Source organism: Heliconius melpomene, chromosome 1, assembly GCF_056956725.1.
Source record: "Heliconius melpomene rosina isolate 202511_hmr_F chromosome 1, ASM5695672v1, whole genome shotgun sequence".
Lineage (NCBI taxonomy): Eukaryota > Metazoa > Arthropoda > Insecta > Lepidoptera > Nymphalidae > Heliconius > Heliconius melpomene.
In genome coordinates, this window is record NC_140389.1 from 15095248 (window position 1) to 15102378 (window position 7131).

Genomic DNA, 7131 nt, shown 5'->3' on the forward strand with positions numbered 1-7131 from the left:
GTCTTAATATAATATTTATTACTTTAATTTACTCTGACTACTTTTTTCCGCAAAGTAACGTTACTAATGGGAACCTAGTATTAGGACAAGCAATTAAGATTGGAATATTAAAATAAATAAGGCAGAAAAACTGCTTTTTTCTCGAACAACAGGATGAGAGAGTAGTTTATAATTAAGACACTCCATTGCTTACTTTCCACCCAAGTTACAAAATGCTGCTGTTTATTGGCGTAACTCAACACCACGCCTTGTGTAACTATCAATAAGATGTAAATAATATACATATTTTATTATTTTTTGAAAACAAATATTTAATTCAGTTATCTTCTGATCAATTTTAAAATTATCATTTATTAATATGTTAATTATTCACGAGATATCCATCAAAACAAAGTCTCTTAGTATAACGTACATTCTATTTAAAATCAAACGACCCGGTGCTTAACTACTAAATACAACTCTACGAGCTCTACCTTAGTCCGTATGGTATTTCCATTATAATTATTTTGTATAAGTTTATATATTCATATATATTTTTTAATACTTAAAAAAAGCAACAAAAAAGAACAAAAATATATTCATACAAAATTTAACGAAAACATTTAAAAAAAAACACAAACAAGAAACCATATTTGCATTAAAATATATTCCACCGTATAAAAGTCACCTTTAAGTCCCAAAGGTGGGTAGAGTGGAAAAAATATACATAATTCGATAATAAAACGACGAATTGCGGTGATGAGGCGTGAAGTGCTCGCGAACTTCATATTTTGGGAACAGTGAATTTTAAGTAATGTAATTTGCCAACTTTTAGTAAAAGGCTGTTCTTTGGATGAAGTGACGTTGGACTTAAAGTTTCAATTTATTTAGTTTTCTCTATTATTATAAAAAAAATGTTATCTTCATGCACTTTTAACCCGCACCTAGCGTGATAGACAGAGGGAACTTGGGAAAGAACACATGAGAAATGAGCGCGGCGTTGAGTGCCGTTCAACAGGCAATGTCTTGAAGAACTGGAAGATAGTGGATAACAGTGTGCTTGACTATAGGTTCCCTCTGCCTGTTTGGCTATGTTTGGGATATAATGTGTAGCTTTAAATTGCCAATCTCTTGCGTATGAAAAATTACTCTTAAAATATATGTATTTTTAATAAGATAACCATCTCTAGCCCGTGTTCTTTCATATAATCCATAGATTTTAAACCTAAGCATAAATTGTAGAGATATTTTTAATTTTTTATGACATCGTAAACTTTTATATTCAATTTTTTCTTTGAAATTTTAATAAACTAATTCAGACTAAAACACAGTTTTTGACTCACAAGAATAACAGGAAAAATTATAAAAATGTCTATAAAAACATAACTCCGCCGGGACAGCTGTTAGCTGCCGTGACCAGGATTCGAACCTGGGTTACTACGGCCACAACGTAGGGTCCTAACCACTAGACGATCACGGCTATCGGAGTTGTTATATATAGCTGCAAAATAATCGTACCGCTGCCAATTAAACTTTCTCTTTCAAGTGTCCAAGCAGGGTGTCGTAACAGTTTGCTCCAGTTTTTTATTACTGTAAGCACGCGAAATAACAGTATTTATATTGAAATAAGATTTGAAACTGAATGACAAATATAAATTTAAATCTCTTTTGAATTATGTTTTCATTTTTATCTATTTTTCCTGTTATTTTATTATTTAAATATAAGTAATTAATTCTGTACTATTTAAAAAAAAACAACCACTTTAATTAATTCTTTAATAAGTAATTTTACTGTTAAGAGTAAAGTTCACGTGCCCTCGATCTCGAAAACTGATAAGAATTTGTCGCTGTAATATGTATGACCCCTATGTCAACCCTTTCTAAATACAACATTCAGTTTGCTCATACAAATGTTAGAAAGAGGTTCTCTATATGTTACCTGTAAATACATAATAACTAGTAGTAACTGTAAATGAATAGTAAAAATCTATATCAAATTTAAACCCCTTTTTAAAAGTGGTATTCTGCGTTTCTGTAGATGTTTACATATTTTAACTACCCAAAGATTCCTCTAAACATTTTTTTTTATACCTACCTATATACATTGCTGTTTCGTATAATAAATAATCGGTCAAAATACAATAAAAAATATATTCAAATGATAGTAACAAACCCAAAACATTTTTAATTACGCGGCAATGAAATACAGTAAGTAAGAAACTAGATACAAAATATATACGAAATAATTATTATAAAACGAATCTTTGGTTTTAGCATTATTTAGCATCAGCATAGCAGTAAGAATCACTCAATCCTTATAATAGCAATTCACACAATGTGATGACTCTCAAAGAAAAAAGAATAAAGAAGTAACTTAGGAAGACACTACGTTACTAAGTTTTAATTATTATTCAATTTAATTTTATAATTAAAAATAATTTCTAAATAATTTAAGGATTTTACTAATTGCGTCACTCTTTGTACTGAAAAATAACATTTTGACTTGGTTAATTGAAATTAATAGCACTGAGTTATAAAGTTAATTTATCATCTGAAAATACGATTGTATTGTTTCTTTGAACGTTCTCATATAGAGAATTTATATGATATATATGTTTTAAATTTCCACCATGTTCAAAGTATACAGAAGTTAATTACTTCTAAATCAAACAAGGCCGTTTCCCACGTATTGCCCAAATTTATAAACATTGCATATGGAGTGGTGGATATAATAGTGGTGGAGATAAAAGCGACTCTACGTCGCTTTTATCTCCACTCTTTTATCTCCACTCTTTTTACTAGGGCGAGGAAATGAAAATCTTGTTTTTTATCAAGAATTAGAATCAAACCCAAAATCAAAATTTAAATTACTACTTTTTTATCTAAAACATTATTACTATTATTACTATATAATAATAATGTCATATAATTGATATGATGTAGACCTTGTGGTTCTATAGAAGTCTATATGCTACAAAACTAACCTTAGCTATTCATTTATCCAATTTGTACCTAGTCTAATGTAATTGAATATCATAGTACCATTGGAGATAACGTGCTAATTGGTGTTAGTGAGATGGAGATGTCAGATATGCTCCTCATCCTGTTGTAGTTGGGACTAGGTAGTTTCTATTTCTATAATAAATTTAGTTTAATTTATTAGCGAAATTGGATGTCAATTTTTTAAAACTATTTTTACTAAACACTGTAAAGTAAAAACTTTAATCATTTCAGATTTAATGAAGTAAATTTATATATTTTTTAATCTTTGTATGTACACTTATAGTTAAACATTTTGAACTGTGCCTATAGTCAACGACGCAAGTCTCGGCGTTAAGTTCCGCCAATCAATACGCAATGCCTCCAGAATTCGGCGGAAGGTGGGTAACAGAATGGATTTATTAATGTATTTAACCGATTCCTATTAAAACACTTCCGTTTTGCGTACGAATAGCAGCGTAGGCAGAGAAACCCTGAGAACCTAGGGTTAAGGATTGCTTTAAAACTAGGTTCACAGGTTCCTTCTACCTACCCTTCTATATGCGGGATGCAGCGTGAAGTTAAAAAAAATATACTTCACTCACATATCCATTACTTACTTTACACGTACGTAAACAGAGAACATAATATGATAAAGCAAAATTTAATAATTTCAACGTTTCATTCAGAAGCACTTAGTGGATTGCAACGATATCGGGACAAACATTTACGCCATCATCCCTTAAGCCACCCCATTGTGAAGAACGTATAACACTGAGTCACCGCATAGAGCTTTACTCGCTGTAAACGATCAGTTGCGGTCTGTGTTATAGCGGTAGACTAAATTAATATTTATCTTAATGTCACTTATGCAGTATAGTGCTCGGACACTCCGTTTCCCACTGTTTACCTTTCTACATAAATATTGTAAGCGGTAGAACTTAACGTCACGCTTTGTCTTATCAATGAATTAAAAAGTTGTTAATATATTTACTATACACTACTCACAAAGTTGTGATATTTTAATTATTAAATCATTTATAATAATATGCCGTTTCTTTTCATGAATGAATCAGTTGAATGAAGTATAACTTCCTGTAATGGAAATTTTTCAAAAACATTTTGGTTTATTTGGTCTTTTCTGAAAAAAATGTGAGGTTTCGTTTTATAACTATTTCGCTTCGAAGCAGTCGGATAGTAAAAAAGGTCAATTTAACGTTAGTATCTTTATTAGAATGAAAATTACTCAGATTTAACATTTATCAATATCGAGAATTCGACGGAAAGTAAGAATTGAAAGAGCCTTAATGGAACCGGAGTACCTATCTTAACACTAAGTTGTCCGATTCCCTCTGCTAATCCTTTTATGTGCGGGATAATGCGTGACGCTAAAATAAATACAAACCCGCTTACACTCCCACTCAACCCATCGTGATCCGGTAAAAATATTATCTCCATGCTGTCGCTCCATTGTTGGTCTGTACGCCGCGCCGCTGCAAGCATTGTGCCTCGTGACCGCCGGCGCTTACGTGCGATACTGGGATTTTGTATGAGCTTACTTGAGTTAGAGGTTATTTATATACTAGAAATAGTATCTACATAGTATTTTTATTGTTTACATTTGTTATTTCAAAAGATTTTGTTATTAGTAAAAATGAGGCTATCATCATGCAGTGACTGTAAATAAATTATTTAATATTTTAATTACTCGAAAGTTGGATGGGGCGGGGAAAGCAGAGTGTTTTAACACTAGCTACCCTCTGCCTAAAAATAATAAAGGCCTACTTAGCCATTTGTACTGGATGAATTGGAAGAACATGTTCTTTCTGTTTCACTTTACCCATGTCAGAACTCGTTAGTTGTGCTTATAAATGTTTGTATATTATAGTTTGTTGGATACTTAAGCGCCTATGTCCAATATCTTTATACAACAAAAGCAATTTGCTCTAAAAAGTAATAAAAGGCAAAATGAGATGGCAGTGATGACAGAAATATATCACAGTTCAGATCGTTATGTCATCTTGTGGGAAACAGATAACATCAAAGGCACGTTACACGCCATACAATGATATCGTGTGAATGGACATATAATCTGTATAAAAAAGCTACTTTGGAAGTTGAAGCTTTTATGCAGAAGCTTCGTGATTTTAATTCATTTTAATATAATACTCCATGTAATATAATAGAGCTATGGGGACCACAATAAACAAATTAATATAAAATAAATAAAATAATAAATGCGCCGTCTTAGTACATAATGCGATGATATACATATAACTCGACGGTCGTGGGATCGATTCCCACACGAGGGAATGAATTACTTTTTTTAGTATGCCACAACACTTAATGCCTACACCTATATATAAAATATGAAGCTGATTATTTATTTTAGTTAATACATGTGGCTCATATACATATTTATATACGAATCTATATTTTCGGTCATAGAAATTTATTTTGTATTTATATTTATTCTTTAGCTATCATTCACTAAGGGGACCGATCATTCAATATCGTGAAGTGCGACATTAATCTTTAAGGAAACCCTCATCTTTAGATAGACAGGTTAATTTGAAGTAAAATATTGACAAAATTTACCTAATTTAGATCGTGTTATAAATAAAATTAATTGAGAATCGAGAGGTAGTACGTTCATAGTAAACCGCACAAAAAAGTTTAGACAAGCAGCAGTTTAAAATACAAATCTTATTTATTAGCACTACCGCTATCTACACAAACCCAATGACGTTTCGTTTATTCAATTGGTTCACTGGTTTGACAGTTTTTTTTTTTTTTTTTTTTTTTTTTTTTTTTTTTTTTTTTTTTTTTTTTTTTTTTTTTTTCATCAGCCTATCGCCGTCCACTGCTGAACGTAGGCCTCCCTCATCAAGCGCCAACCATCCCGGTCTTGGGCTTCTCGCATCCATCCGGTGCCAGCCACCTTCTTTAAATCGTCCGTCCATCGTGCTGCAGGGCGTCCTACACTACGCTTGCCTAAACGCGGTCTCCACTCTAACACGTATCGGCTCCATCGACCGTCGGTACGTCTGGAGACATGGCCGGCCCAGTTCCACTTCAGCGTACTGATTCTTCGTGCAATGTCAGTGACTTTGGTTCTCTGGCGAATCGCTTCATTGCGGATTCTATCTGCCAGAGAAACTCTGAGCATTGCGCGTTCCATCGCACGCTGAGCGACCTTGAACTGGTGTACCAGCCCTACGGTGAGTGTCCACGTTTCAGCTCCGTAGGTCATGACAGGTAGGACGCACTGATTGAAGACTTTTGTCTTTAGGCACTGTGGGACAGACGATTCAAAAATGTGGCGGAGCTTCCCAAAAGCCGCCCAGCCAAGGCGTATTCTTCTTGTCACTTCCTTCTTGAAGTTGTGCCGGCCAAGTTGGATGGTTTGGCCAAGGTATATATAATCTTGCACAACCTCAAGTGTAGCGCCATTTACGACCACGGGTCTCGGGGGCACATGACTATTAAACATAACTTTCGTTTTGTCAAGATTCATCCCGAGACCCACCCGTCTAGAAGAATCGCCCAGGTCGTTGAGCATCTCCTCCAAATCATGCAGACTTTCCGCCATGATGACTATGTCGTCAGCAAATCGCAAATGCGATAAGTACTGGCCATTTACATTTATGCCCCGCCCGTTCCAATCTAGCGTCTTGAAGACGTCCTCCAAGGCAGCTGTAAACAGTTTCGGAGAAATGATATCTCCCTGTCTTACCCCGCGATGTAATCGGATTGGTCTTGTGCTGTGGTTTTGTACTTGGACGGTCATGGTCGCGGCTTTGTACAGACACTTTATCACATTAACGTACCGACAGTCAATAAGGCATCTCTGCATAGATTCCAGAACAGCCCAGGTCTCGATTGTATCGAAAGCCTTCTCGTAGTCCACATAGGCTAGGCATAGAGGCTGATTATATTCCTCGGTCTTTTGAATAATTTGCCTAAGAGTGTGTATGTGATCTACGGTACTAAAGCCTTTCCGAAACCCGGCCTGCTCAACTGGTTGGAAGTCATCGAATTTATGAGTGAGACGATTCGTGATAACCCTAGAAAATAACTTATATACATGGCTCAAGAGTGATATCGGTCGGTAATTCTTTAACAAGGCTTTATCGCCCTTTTTGAAAAATAATTTTACCATACCCCTGCTCC

General features: G+C 34.3%; 1 non-coding gene across 1 annotated transcript; it reads right to left on the minus strand.

The window, feature by feature from the left end:
* Positions 1-1387: 1387 nt before the first annotated feature.
* On the minus strand, positions 1388-1459 carry TRNAH-GUG (transfer RNA histidin (anticodon GUG)). Its single transcript has one exon. It is a non-coding gene; the product is annotated as a tRNA-His (tRNA).
* Between the last annotated feature and the right edge of the window lie 5672 nt (positions 1460-7131).